The sequence below is a fragment of the Rhinolophus hipposideros genome (genome assembly GCF_964194185.1).
Source record: "Rhinolophus hipposideros genome assembly, chromosome: 3".
In the NCBI taxonomy this organism is placed as follows: Eukaryota; Metazoa; Chordata; class Mammalia; order Chiroptera; family Rhinolophidae; genus Rhinolophus; species Rhinolophus hipposideros.
In genome coordinates, this window is record NC_138049.1 from 91,597,496 (window position 1) to 91,613,480 (window position 15,985).

Consider the following 15,985-nt stretch of genomic DNA (forward strand, 5'->3'; position numbering starts at 1 on the left):
AAAGTAGCCCATAACTCATGCATGCAAATTTACTAGTAGACAAAACAAAAGGTTAAATTACACAAATCTAGTAAAATCTAAACCACCACAGATAATCAAGAGACATTGCTCCATTTAAAGTACAGAGGGAGATGATGGAAGCTTAGACATTGTTAACAAATAAAATCACCCCCAAAGCCCTGGTACCTGGTAGATCAAAGCACTGACTGGCATGAAATCAAAAGGAAGGGTTTTAGAAGTATACAGGGTCAGAGGTGGCAGCCTCAGGAATGCATTTCTTAGGAAGATAAAGGCAGCAACTTGAAAAGAGGAGGTGCCTGTGGAGTTTTTAAGATAAGCAAATGAAAGAAAGAAGACATTAAATATTTTCCAGAAACAAGAAAAATCATAAAATCAGAACACACACCAACTCCCTCCTCCTACTCAAAAGAAGAGCACCTGAATTTAAGAAGTTGAACTTTCACTACACCAGCAAAAGCCAGCACTCTTGAACAATAACAAGAAATATATCAATTTTTCTTCCAGAGTCCTTCACTCTTTCCTATGTATAACTGTTATTGATCATCCAGGAAAATGAAACATTTCAACAGCAGAAAATGACTGAAAACATGTATAAAAGATAGAAGATCTTAAACTTTTGTGCTTGCCATAGGCTCCTTTTACAATAGGATGAAGCAATGGACTCCATTTCAGAGAAAGGCTATTATTCATAATGTAAAATACAGTTGACCCTTGAACAACTTGGGTTTGGACTGCATGAGTCCACTTATGTGTGGATTTTTTAAATAAATACTGTTAATGTATTTTCTTTTCCTTATGATTTTCATAATGACATTTGCTTTGATCTAGCTTACTTTATTATAATGATGCAGTATATAATACCTATAACTTACAAAATATGTGTAAATTAACTGTTTATGTTATAAGGCTTCAGGTGAACAGTAGGCTATTAGTAATTAAATTTTTGGGGGGTGAAGTCAAAAGTTATATGCAGACTTTGCACTTTGCAGGGGTGGGTGCCCATGTTGTTCAAGGTTTAACTGTATATAGGATTACCAAGGATAGAAAATAAAATTTTTAAAATTAATATTTATTAAATTTTAATAAAATAATTAGGTTGCTTCTTTGTTAGTCTATTAAATAATATCTAGCAATAACTATTTTAATGTTGAATATTAATGTGTGTAGGTAATGTTATGAGATATGTGAAACAACTAGAATGTGATATAAAAATACCTGTAGCCTCCACTGGAGACAAATTAACAAGAACTGCTAATGCTACTGTAGTTTGTTACTTTCATTTATAGCACAAGTTAATGCTAAATTTCAGTGAGAAAGTAATCAAAAAATCTATGTATGCATGTTTACAGTCCGTGTGTACGTGTGTGTGTGTTTCTGTATGCACGCACGCTTACTGCTTGTTTCTCCTACTCCTCACAAATAAAATGTCATTGGTAACGTAAGAGACAAGAGGATGGAAGCGTTCATCCACATATCATAAATGTGTACCTTTTCCAATCTTAAACCTCTCCTTCCAAAGCACTACTGTGTGGTTCAAAATTTTTCAGTTGGAAATTCAATTAGAAAAACAATTTAACTTTTAAAAAACCTGTTAGAAACAGTTAAAATATAATTCAGAATATATTTGGTTTGCAATATTTAAAAAGTTGCATTTTTAAAAATCAAGTTAACAGGACTTATGATTACCTCCTTTCTGCTGTAATCTAAAATTAATTATCCATCCATCCATCCATCCATCCATCCATCCATCCATCCGTCCATCCTCAATTCTATTATTGGCATACTATGACCAAGAAAATGGGGGATAAGTAGACAAGATTGGGTACCTAAAATAGTGCAGGTGTGTGTGTGTATGTGCATGCGTGTGCACACATACACACACGTACACACTATTATGGGAGCAAACAGGGAAAACAAGGAACAAAACAATGATATCAAATAGAAAGTTTGCGACTTTTACAATATTCTTTGAGTGCTTAAGCTGTTGATGTTTTCTCTCTGAACAGTTTTTAGAAAAGAGTAGAGGTATACATTTTTTGAATGCTATAAGGGAGGTAACACCATAAAAAATTTTGTGGGTAAACTTGATTTTTTTCATCTTAATTTTCTTTTCATGAACTTATATCAGTGCTGTGTAAGAGTACCCTCAGGGAAGTACTTATTATACTTATTAACATAAGGAAATTGAGAAGGCAAATGAGATCATATTGACTTTTTTTATAAAGTTGTAATATTTAAAACATTTTCTTATTTATGATCTTGTTATATATTCACAGATCTATAAGGTTGGAAAGGGAGCTGCTATTAACTTCTCTACCCAATTCTTCTACTCCGTCTTGTTCAAAAGGACATGCCATTCAGGTTACAGAATAAGATACTTGACATGGACTAATTTGGTCATAGTTTTCACTTTATAAGTAAAGACATTTTGCACAGTGCATGAAGCCCAAATTGAACTAGTATTTTCTCAAACTTTTCAACAAGGTCTTAATCCAATAACTGTGATTGACACCTTAGTATTTAATTCTAAATTCTCTCAGAGTTTAAAAGGTGTTTCATGATGAAGGAGATGGTTTTATGCCCCCAGAAGAAAGAGCTGTCCGGTCCAAGAAAAAATGTGCTTGTAATCTCTGGATATGCAGAAAATGCTAGGTTGATAGCTTATGACCACTGTGTGGTCAATTTTCCACTACTAATTTAAAGTCAGGAAAAAGGACCTGAGGATTATGTACTTTCACATGATTCTCTGTGAATCACAGATGGAGGTGTTTGTTACTTACCATTGACATTATGAATTCAGGTTACTTCACGTCCACACTTTGAAAGAGACTGCTGTTTCATCTTCAAATGGAACTGCACTTGTAAAAAAACATTTTGTAAACTCTTCAATTTTTTTCATCTGACTTTAGTGGGCAAATTGAGCAGACACTTCATTCACTCCCACCCCTACCAACACATCCTAATTGAAATTAAATACACACACATACACACACACACACACTAACAAACAGTAGGTGATAACAAACAACTGCTAAATAATAGGAAGGCAAACCGTCTTTCTCTTCTAGTGCCTTTTCTCCTAAACAGGTCATTTCTGATATTGAGTTTCAGTGTTCTTTAATAAACTCAAAGGACACATTTTGGTAATAATAGAAATGCAGTCTAGAATTTTTTATCCATGTAATACATGACTTATAAATCCTTCTCATCCAAATTCTTCATAATTGCACATTATTTTTGCTTTAATACAAGGTCTTTTATCTGTTCTCTAGGATTCTTTACTAACCTTATAGTTATAATTGTGTAGCATTTCATAATAGTTTTCACAGCATCTCATGTTGAGTCCTCAAATATAAAATTTATTATGGGGAAAAATTTTCAACAAGACATAAAAACTAAAAGAAAAAAAACCTGAATCTATACTTATGCAAATGTTGTTAGAAACGTTATATTACAATAATAAAATTTAGTCAAGGAATAAATGATGTCACTACTTAAAGTGTTAAATCTTTCATAAACCTTTAGCTGATGATTTTACTAAATAAAATGTAATTTCAAAGACATTGGAACAATTTTCTTTACATATTACTATATTTTATTGCATATTTTCCTACATATTAGTTTTGTTCCTAGAAAGTCATCAAGTCTTAATCTCATGCATGTTTTCCCATAACATAAAATTTGAAATTATACCTGTAATATTGGATATTGGATGTTTAGAAGAGTAAAAATATTTTTGTGATTACCATTTTCAGTACAGACATAATAAATCCTTATATTACTGGTAAGTTATTTTTCAAGGTGTTCAAGGAAATCGAGCTGATATGTAGTTTTTGACAAAGTAAAAGTTGCTTAGTTACCGATACAGTGAATGCTCTCTGCAGGTAAACATATTTTTTTTCTGATTTGTTAACTGCTTCATATTTAACAAATGAAAACATGATTAAAAGTAATATGGGGCCTATAGGAGAAAATATTAAGCAAGGAAAAACCTAAGTTCCAACGTGGTAATGGTGGCATGACAGCAAAGTATGTGTTCCTTCTGATCCTGAGGGTTTGTATTTCTCAGTAGTGGACATAAATAATACAAATACTTTCAAAATTTTAATTTGTATATGAAATGTCCATAGTACTGAGAGCACCTTTTTGTGCTTCTCATTTTTTATATGACATTATAGTTAGTTACTTATCAATAATAATGTATGCCAACCACTTGAGTAAAACATTTTAACCTGCATTTATTTAATCCTTAAAATAATCCTATAGGATAGATATTATTTATTTTAGATCTTCACAAAGTTTAAATCCCTCCATGAAAGTCTCATAGAAAATAAATAAAAAAGTAAATCGGAGATTTGATTTCAGCTTTGTGTAACGCACATCTAGGTTCTTACCACTCCATGGTGCTTGGGCCTCCGTTTTTGTAGGGCTGCATACTAATCGTCTGAATTCATTTTCTGACATCACTGTACGCACAGTCTTACAGGTGAAAGGCTGTTAATGGATATTTAATTCAGAACAATCTGGTGGACACAGTGATATACTAACAGATCTGGAGAAAATATCAGGACTCTTGGGTTCCAGTCATGCTCTGCCTGTAACTATGATCTTGAATAAGTTAGTTCATCTTTGTGTCCTTCATATTCTTAAATACAAAGAGAGAACTAATTGATGATTGTGAAAATTACATGAGATCATGGATTTGAACTCTAAAGCACTCTGCAAATAGGAGCTATTGGTAACACGGATAAAATTGATAATCCCAGGACAGGTCCTCATTCCAACTTTAGCCTGTCAATGCCATTATATTGGCCAAACCTTCAAACCCTTTGTTTTGGGGTATATATTTCACTCTCTGTGAGTGTATTTTTCTCCTTGGAATGATAGCCACAGGAAGCTTTCTATAATAGTATGAAAAGAATAGAGTCTTGAACCTAAATATACAATTATGGCCATTCCACACATTTCTTATTCAATAATTGATGCTTTTGGTAAATCCCTGAAAAAAATTCTAAGAGGCAGGAGTAGGACAATGAATTTAAAAACTCATTTATTATTTATGCTATATTGATTGTTGTTTCTTAACACAGCCACAGCAGTATCTTTGTATGACTTGATAACAATATTAAATTGATGCTAATTTTATACACAGTTTTCTCTGCCCTGGATATCCCTCCAGCAGCAGGTGGCTCCCGTGAGCTATACTTAATATGATTCAGAAGTGTGACTGCCAGGGATTCACCTCCCACTTGGTAGATGGCAATGCCCTCTAAATGCCATGGAAGGAAAGGCCAACTAAGTCAAGAAAATCTAGATAATCATATTGCTTCTATAGTACTCTAAATGTGAATTCTGTGTCTCTTAATATATGCTGGAAATACAGTGATACACAGATTCTCTCCTCTATTAAGAAAACAATTTGGATACGTTTTCCACTTCCCCTGATTCAAGGTTTATTATCTGTTGAATTTATAATTCTCTTGAGGTTAAATAGATAGAAAAGATTAAGCAATTCATTGACATGCTCATCTGTTATCAGTTTTCCTGCCCTCATATGCTTCACAGTGATATTGATGAAGGTAAATGAATTATACATCATAATGTTAACATTTGACATTTTGCCAAATCAGGTGGATATTTTTCCTTTATTAGATCAAGACTGTGTGGTGATTCCTGTGCAAAGTTGGAAATCCCAGCCAGGATATTTTTACAATAAATGATTTTAGGTTTTATATTTTAAACACTTTGTATTGGGAAGGCATTATATGTTCCTCTATGTTGGCAGGTAATTTTCAAAATATAGAATTATGTATCAGGTTTGCCACACTCTATCCCTCATTTTGAAAGGTGACACTATGAGCAGGGAGTGTTGGGGGTTCCCCATGTTTAGTTACTTAAGTTTCAGGCCAGAAATTTTATCACCGTATAAGGTGCCAGAAAATGACTGCCAAGATAATTAAAACCAAATGAAAACATGAGCAAATATAGCTCAAACAAATAAATAAAAAGACAAGTCAGGGATTCCAATGCTAAATACCTTCAGAAACCAGACAGATAATAAAGATGAGTGAAGCACATCAGTGTTGGGAAAGAATAGTGGGAAAACGGAGAAATGGAGATTTCTTGTCTGCCTGACAATATTCTTAGTCAAAAACTTTAAATCAATATGCTAACTAAAACAAAATGGACGTAACTGCAATCTAATGGGGAATGCATGTTTAAAGCCCGTGCCATGAGGTTAGAAGAATCTGGACTCTGGCCTCTTCCTTATTTGGTTTCGTCCTGGAATATATAGTGCTGATAAGGTAATAAAGAGCCATGACCAGCTGTGGTTATATACTTTCTATCAGCTACAGAAACCTAGATGGATAAGATTCAGATAAAATTAAGCAGAGAATAATAGTTCAAAAGGGACACATTTTAGTAGAGATAATTTCCTAATCAAGATAGTTTGTTGTCCCTCCAAAATTTCTTCAAAACAAACCAGAGTCTTCTGTTTTTCATAATAGAATAGATATCATTCATATAAATTGGCTGTTTTGATATCCTAGTAAATCCCAGCTTTCTCTTAAACAATATAAATGCTATTTATTAGAGTTCAAAGGAGAGCTGGACAAAGTCTGCTACTTCTTGACATAAAAACAGCATTTTAGAAGTAAAATTTAGAGAATATTCAGATAAGAATATCCTTATCTTATAGATGGAAGTCTGTTTCAGTTAGGTTAGATAACTAACCTAAAGTACAAAAACATTTTTAAATGACTAGAGCCCATGTTTCTTAACTTTATATCCATATTATTTCCAGCCTCTCAGTTGTGGGCAAAATATAAAGCATCGGATCTGCTATATTTCTCCCAACTTTACAACTTTCTTAGCCAATAGCTCCATGCAATAATAACTACACAGGTTTATCCAGTTGGAAAAACCATTAAATTCCACAAGATAGAATTAATATTGGTAACTTAATACAACCAAAGCAGCATTTACTTCTAGTAGCCCAAATATAGTTTTACCTCCTGTGGCAGCAGGTGCCACTATGTTTCCCCTAAAATAAGACCTAGCCAGACCATCAGCTCTAAAGTGTCTTTTGGAGCAAAAATTAACATTAGACCAGGTCTTATTTTAATATAATATAAGATCAGGTATAATGATAATATAATATAACATAACATAACATAACATAACATAACATAATGTAATATAATGTAATACCAGGTCTTATATTAATTTTTGCTCCAAAAGATGCATTAGAGCTGATGGTCCGGCTAGGTCTTATTTTCAGGGAAACACGGCATTAGACATTTTCCTTTCAAATATGGAGACTTCCTATCAAGGCAGAGTGACATCTTTTATAAACAGACAGGCTGGATTGAGACCCTGTCTCTTGAGGTTTATGTGTAAGATCCAACACACTGTCAGCCCTCACTGGAAGACAAAATTTGATAATACCTCTTCAAACTTATTTGTTTAATGAGCTACACCTGGAATTCTTCAAATTCAGTGTAATCATATGCTAAGAATTTTCCAAATTCAATGACTCATTCACATTAAGTCATGTATAATCAGGATGTTATTTGTAGAGCACACTAAGATCTTGCTCCATGTTCAGGTACACTTGTGAACCAGAAACACTTTGAGGTAAAGGATTGCTGTAATTTAGAGCAATTGACTCTACTCTGCATAGCCCACTATTTAAAAAATACTATGCACTTGAAAGTCTTATCATTGTATATTTGCATTGTCCTTTTGTCTATTCATTCATGTACTTGTGAGCATTTTTAATGTATGTGCTAAGCACTGAACTAGATGCTGAAATGACAACAAACGGTTTATAGGTGGAAGGATTGTCATATCTCTGACCTATGGGAAGGTCTCAATAATTGTTCACTATACATTAAATTTGAGGTAGAAACAAATCAGAAAAAATATATAAGACATGGTAAAACTAGTAATTGTAGAATAAAAAACCTTGCCCTAATGTTGGCGAGAAGTATTTGCCAAGATGGCAAAATAGGTAAACACTATGCTTGCTGCCTCCTAGCATCACATTAAAATTACAACTACATTACAGGACAATCAACCTTGAGAATCATCTGAAGACTAGCTGAACAGAATCCCTTTAACTAAGGATAAAAAGAAGAAGCAACAACAAGACTAATTGGAAGGGTGGAGATTCCACAGTTAAAGCTCCGATCTTTAACCCCAAGATAGAATTAGTTACTAGTTAAAGACAAATGGGCAACAGTGTTAAGCCAGCATTTATTCTGGGCAAATTCAGATTGAAGCTAGAATATTTATTATAGAAAAGTTATAAATTATGGCAAAACATAAAGATGATTATTTAAATTACTTATAAACCCTTCACCCAGTAATAATCACTAATATTCGCTTTACATTGTTAAAATGGTATTTTAAAAGTATGTTTATTGGGTATTCTTCTAAAAGCTAGTAACATCTACATGATATTTGAATGTACCACAACTTACCAAAATACGATTTGTTGGACAATCCAGATTTTTATTATTGTTTGTGACACTAATAAATAATATAACAATGAAATAATTTTTGATGATTTTTGACAATTTATCCTAAGTACAAAATCATTGAGTCAAAAAGTTTGAATATTTTTTACACCTTTGTTTTGCTTTGCCAAACCACAGCATCTTGGCATAATAAAAAAAAGTGTGTGTGTGGTGTGGTGTGTGTGTGTGTGTGTGTGTGTGTGTGTGTGTGTGAGAGAAAGAGAGAGAGAGAGAGAGAACTGGAGAGAGAACTGGAGAGAGAACTGGAGAGAGAACTGGAGAGGAAAGCTTTTATTCAGGAAAACAGAGGAGAGCAAAAGCAAGAGAATAGGGCTCCTAAAACTTTAAAGAATAGGTTGAATTGTAGTGAACCATAGGAGAGACTGGGAGAACCCTGAAGAAAATATTCCACAGTGCTTAGAGGCAGCCCACTCGGTTTAAGAACTGAATCACGAACCATGTCACAATAAAGCAGCTCTACTTAAAAGCTTTGATGTTCATTAGCTGTCTTCTCTTGAGAATTCTTCCCTACATTTTTTTGTAGATAAATATACATCCTCCTACTACTATTCTTTATTGTTTGATAAAAATAAAGTGAGCTTAATAGATGCTACCAATGATCTGTTTGATTAAAGCCATGCACTTCTATTAAAAGAGTATATACATCATGAAACTAAGTAACTGTGCACTGATTCTAATACTGAGGAACATAAAATGCCTTACTTGGGTCTCATTGATCAGGGAGTTTTTGGATTTTCAAATATCATTTCCACTGGTAAACACTCTTATTTTCTAGTAAAAGATTCCGTCCTCCACACACTAAGAGCAAGATTTATTTAATTAGCTTCAGGTGTACTAAACAACATAGTGGTTAGACATTTATATACCTCACAAAGTGATAACCCAATAAGTCTATTACTCATCTGACACTGTACATAGTTATCACAATATTATTGACCATACCCTAGGCTGTACTTTATATTTTCATGATGATTTTTTCATATTTGACATTCAGTATTATTTTATATAAGTTTCAGGTGAATAGTGTATTGGTTACACATTTATATAATTTATGAAACGATTCTCCTGATAAGTCTAAGAAGTTTGAGAAGAACTGAAACAGTTTAAAATAAGTACTAGTAGAATTAGAGAAAGAAATTAGTTGGAAGCCATTGAACAATTTTTAGGATGAATAAATACACAGACACATTTGTAGACCATAAATCTTATAGAGACATCTCTCTCTACCTGTTTGTTTTGTTATTTATTTATTTTTAGTAACACCTTATAGCCGAGGTATGGGAGGATATAAATCAGATAATTGTATTATTCTATAGATAAGTTTGTTTTGTTTTATTTCCTGATGCAAAAGAGATGAAGATATTGGAAAGAAACTGTTTGATGTTTTGTTGTTTGAAGTTTTAACTGGATAAAAAGAAAAGTGACAAGTAAAGTGAGCCTTATATGTATGAGAAACTAGGTTGTATAATATAAAAACTGGAAGCTCACTAATATAAAATAATATTCTCACAGAAATAACAAGAAAGAAAAGATATTGTGTCAAAAATTGTTTGAATTTAACATTTCTGAATGATGCCAATTTACGTGTGGCTGAAACAGAGTGATGGTGTTGGTTGTTGAAGCTGAGAAAATAAACATGTTGAAAGAATAGATGGTGATAGGAATGTCTCAAGATGACAATACTTGTATTAAGAAGAGACTGAACTAAATATCAAAGTCATCAGTAAGAAGTTGTCTTAGAAATGACAATAGATTGTCATCAATTGAATAGGCAGTGACATCATTTAAAGTTGCAGTTTTAATTGTGATTTCCACATTAAAGCAAATCAATACAGCCCCCAAATATGGTATGGGGGTATCAATATGGCAAATTCTTTTTTTTATGTGAATTGTTTTCTCTATCCATGATGCTTTTTCCACAACTGTCATTCATGGGAATGTTGAGTAAGTGATAACACTCAATAAAAATTAGTAAAAAATTACTTCTAAAGAAATTCACTTAATAGTAAAATAAAGAAACCAATAATTCCAAAGTTTCACTGATATTACCATTATTTCATCATCCAAAAACAGTCATAAGATTGTGAAACAACCTACTTAATGTTTAGTTGTAACACATACCTGGGAAAACATCTCTTGAATTTTTGTTTTGAACCAGCAGTTGAATATATAGTGCTTTATAGTATAACACTAATGTGGTCTTCAAAAATACATTACAGTGACAAGATTATACTTTGTTAATAAAGAACCTCAGATCTCAGTGGCATAATACTTGTTTCCTGCTCACAGTCTATGTCAGATAAAGGTCGGTGTGTGTGTGTGTGTGTGTGTGTGTGTGTGTGTGTGTGTGTGTAGTGAGGCATGTGTGTTCTACTCCACAGTAACATATTACTAAAGGACCTACTCTAATGAAGACCCCAGAATTAGGAATGTCATTAGCATGGCTGATATAGTAGGAGAAGAAATAGATAAGGAATGAAATTGTACCATGTTTCCCCGAAAATAAGACCTAGCCGGACAATCAGCTCTAATGCGTCTTTTGAAGCAAAAATTGAGACCTGGTATTATACTATATTATATTATTATATTACATTGTATTATATTATATTATATTATATTATATTATATTATATTATACCCAGTCTTATATTATAGTAAAATAAAATTGGGTCATATATTATTTTTTGCTCCAAAAGATGCATTAGAGCTGATTGTCCAGCTAGGTCTTGTTTTTGGGGAAATACATAGTACATCTATGCTTTAGAATGGAAGTGACACACAACATTTACCCACCAGAGCCCATTAGTCGGAATGAGTTTTCTTGTCCCACCTGATGGGAGTGTTGAAAAATGTAAGAAAGCACATGGAATATTTGAGAAGCACTGTAGTCTCTGTCACAAGAGTCTTCCCTTCGATTAGAATCCATGGAAATTTTATAGCCTGAGATGAGTAACCATAATAAGGTGTACAGTAGGTAAAATATTTTCATCTTTATGTAAAGTGGAAGAAAATTATTTTGAATAAAGTTGTAACATCTGCAGTTCAATTTTAGGAAATTCCATTTACAGAATTTGAAGTCCTATAAATGTCCTTAATTTTTTTCATGATTTACAGATTCTAAATAGATTGTGGGTCCAGTTGAGAAAATGACATCAGCATTAGTTGTTTGATCTTATTTTGCTTTGATTTGACAGTTGTTTAAATGATGGAGCAGCATGAAAATTACTCTGGTTCTTGGATTTCAGCTCTGCAACTATATTCTCACCTTCAGATAAAAGTCTATGGCAATCTCTGCCATGCTTTACATTCTCTGTCATTTTTTTTTCTCGACTTGTTTCTCACTTGTTTTATCTTCTTAAATTAATCATCAAATTATTTATTTTATCCCTATTTTATTGATTTCATATCATCTCATTTGCTTCTATCTATGCCTAAAACAACCTTGTCAGCTCTGATATTTGACAAAATATTGAAAAATAGAATTTCTGAAGGTATGGTTAGGGAATTCTTAATATTCCTAAACTGTATTATATATGGGCACTGCATATTAGAATAAGCAAGTCAATAGTCTTCATCTCCAAGTTGAGCCAAATAGTTTCTGCTCCTTATGGAACCCTTTGCAATTTCCTGTCAAAGTGTTAAGTTTGTGGTCTACTCTTACACACTCAAAATATTCACAGGAAGCAACATTAGGTATTTCTGTGTTGTCCTGTTATGAAATCACATAATAATGAAAAAAATATGTTCAGTATGCATTATTATAAAGTACATTTGGTCAGTGTATACATTTTGTTATCTCTCTAGCACAATTTCTCAGGGCTGCATATTCTACAAATTAGGAACTACTTAACAGTGTAAATCTGTTACATCCTTGATATGTTCTTTTATTAAGCAGAAATTAGGGGTTAATATTCCTTCTCCCTGTTTTTTTTTAACTAATTTATTTCCTGAAAGAAAATGAAGCAGATCCAAAATGCCCATTAAAAAACCATATAGAGTAAATTTTCAAGTCCCCTAAAATGCTATTGCTTAATTGACCTGTGTTTTCTGGAGGACAAAGACCATGTATATTTCTGTGTCTTAATCAGGATACAGAGAGGTATGCAACAAGTTTGGATGAGTTACTTTAGAAGACTTATGTATTTTCTAAATGAGGTTTGGATAACAGCCTAAGTCTAATCCTTCTGTGACTAAAGATGCAGAGGTTTGTCAGAACAGTTTGGTTCATCAAGCTATAAAGCACAAATTTATTATGACACTCTCTTGGCACATGTGAAACCAACAGAATTAAATCCGTAATACTTAGGAATCCTTCAAACAGGATCTGTTTTAAAGAGTCCAGAGGCAATTTTATGAACTGGATGTATACTCATACATGATTGGGGCAAGCTAAAGGTAAAATGGTTTGAAGACAAATATCATCAACTCATCAACCCATTTTTGGTAATTTCATTGGCTTGGATATTATTTTCCAATGTAGCCTACTCATAAAGAGAGGGATCTTTTTATTCTTCTAAGATTAAATATTGATGCATATTTAGTGAACAATAATTCCTCTAAGACCTGCAGGTATGTTGATTTTTATAATCCCAATTATGATAATGTATAAAAATAACATCTTTATTTTGCTCATTCTATTCATAATTAAAGACAATATGAAGCTTTTCTCCTCTACAATAAGCCATTTTTAGGGATATATTTATAGCTGTATTAGATGGAAATGTGAGAGAATAAGTGTGAAGCAGTTGGTTCAGGCCACTGGAAGGATGGCATGCCATTAACTGACGTGGTGGAGGCTAAGGGTTAACAAGTTTTAGAGGGATTAACAGAATTTCACTTTTGGATGTGCTGATTTCCTGTGTCTTCCAAACAAGTGAATATATCCAGTGGGTTTACATGTATAAGTTGAGGGTGCATCGAATGACTTTGATGGGAGATTTTCATGTTAGAGTTATTGGCATTGAGATGGTGACAGATACAACTGGACAAGATCATGAAAGAGAGACTATAAAATTAGGAGGATGATAGGGCGGCACTGAGCTCTGGGGAACTCCAGTCTTTAGAGAAGATCAGAAAAGAGAAGAGATCATCATTTTTAATGAGACTGAAATATATTTGTACAAGGAAATGAAGATGAACCCTTAGCTGTTTAAGGTTCAAAGGAAATAGTTTAAAGAATTACGGTTTATTATGACAGAGTTTGCAATTTGATAGTCATTATGGGTTGGCTTCTCAGAAACACTAGCTTCTTACCTGAGTATCCTATATTATTTGGTGAAGGTTACTTTTTGCCATGGCTTTTAGGTTTAACAGTAAAGAAAGCCTTTGGAATTTTACATAATTGTCATTCAGGTAACAATTTTAACTACGTATGTCAGTTTTGAATGATTTAGACCTTGTCTTGATGAAGTAATGAAAATCAAGCTCATGTTACTAGGAAATAATATATTAGAATTTCCTAGGGTAAGTAAGCACTGTAGAGAAGAGATGCATGTGACTTCTTTTTCCCTCCTGGACATAGTTTCAATATGTTTCCCTTACTTTAGGAATCATCTTTGGCACACTGCTAAGCCCATTCGGGCTTGGTATATCAATATCCAATATTAAACATGCACATATGCCTGGTATCAGTGTTACAGAAATCTTAAATCTATTTCTAAAATATCTAACTGCACAGGTAACTTTAGGTGGGACTTGATGTTTCAGCAGATGTTTGCAACTTTCTCAGGGTAAGACTCCCAAAGCTCTGGAACTTTAAGTGGTTTCATTCTGCTGTCATTTCCTGTATCATACAGAAGTTATGGATGCATTTTATTAAATGAAAATGGGTCCCAGTGGCCTTACTGAATTCGCAGGAGTCATAACATAATGCACCTCTGAAGCAGAGAAAATAAGCTTAGGATATGAGGATTCTATATTACACCATCCTTTGTTCTTCCTTTTCAATCTCCAGCTTTCAAGATGCATCTTGTCATTTTCCCAAGAGCTCTATCTGTGTCATTCTCTAAAAACCTTATTAAAGTGGAATATTGAATGCAGATTCATTGTTATGCTAACCAATGCACAAGTATTTCTTCATAATGTTTCTATATTTTGTTGAGAAAAAAAATCAAAATAATTTAAAAGCATGAAATCTCTGCTCCTAAACCACATCGTTTCCTTCACAGATTTACATATATGTATCTTACCATCACTACTTCTAAATGGTACCAATTTATAAAAGGGCTTTCATCATTGCCCAATTTCATCAACAACAGAACTCTGTGGAGGGCTGCAGGTCTTTTTTGTCTGCTATTAATGATATCTACATTTTATTGATTTTAAGAGTATTCTGAACACTTTTTTCATTGCATTATCTCCTCAGTGCCAACTTCCCTGTTGCTTTTTTTGTTGCATTATCTCCTCAGGGCCAACTTCCTTGTTTTTGTTGGTGTAGAAAAAAAATTCTTAGCCTGGACTTAATGAATGTAGTGTAGTATGAACATCTGAAAGATCCAAAGATCCCCTGAAAGTGTGAAATATTGGGAGTTAAAATTTTGTCTCCTTTTTGTTTTCTTTCACAGCTTTCTTCAGAGAATCCATAAACTAAAATGTTACTGGCTCCCTTGGAAAATGCTAACGTAACGTAGGAATTGGTGTTACAGTCTACAAATAGCAATTCATTAGAAACCACCATCTTTGAATTTCCCCTCATAATGTACCATTTTTTCTAATACCCTCACTCACATCTGAAAAGCAAATGAAAACATTCCTTGCAGTACATCTGGTAATACTAGTAGTGCTTACTGCTTTTTGCAGAAGGAGAAAGCAGAGACAGGTTTAGACATAAATGTACAAAAGATGACAAAGGCCGATGTAGGAATTTAAAGAGGGTGAAATTTAAGTGTGCTTTCACAATGTAATGTTTCTATAGTCCCTACTAAGTTGTCCTAATAAATATTTGATACAGTAAGATGCTGAGATGTCTCTTTTTAAAAAAGAGAAGTACCTGTAAAATTGTAAACACGTTGTTATTTGTAATTTTTATTGATTTCTTTAGTCACCTGATTAATTATTTACAAGGAAATGCCAGCCCTGAATGTACTACTAATTAGATACTGAAAATTGAAGACTCGTTGTGGAATGTGGTAACTTCTTAGCACAGATCGGAGTTAGACATAAAGTGCGGATGAGAGAGGAACAGTTCTAGACATGTGGTGGGAAAAGGAATTCTCAGCCTTGGAGAAAGAGAAAAGAGCGGGGAGAAGAGAGTATCTTTTTCCATATACTTTTCCTAAGACTTATTTTTAACCATAATGGGGCTTCATCCATAGACACATGTTGCATCTGTACCTTTTCCCCAACAACATAAATATAATTTAAATTGCAAAAGTCACTAAGATAGTAAGCTTTACGTCTCCCCTAGCTATCTAGGAATTCTT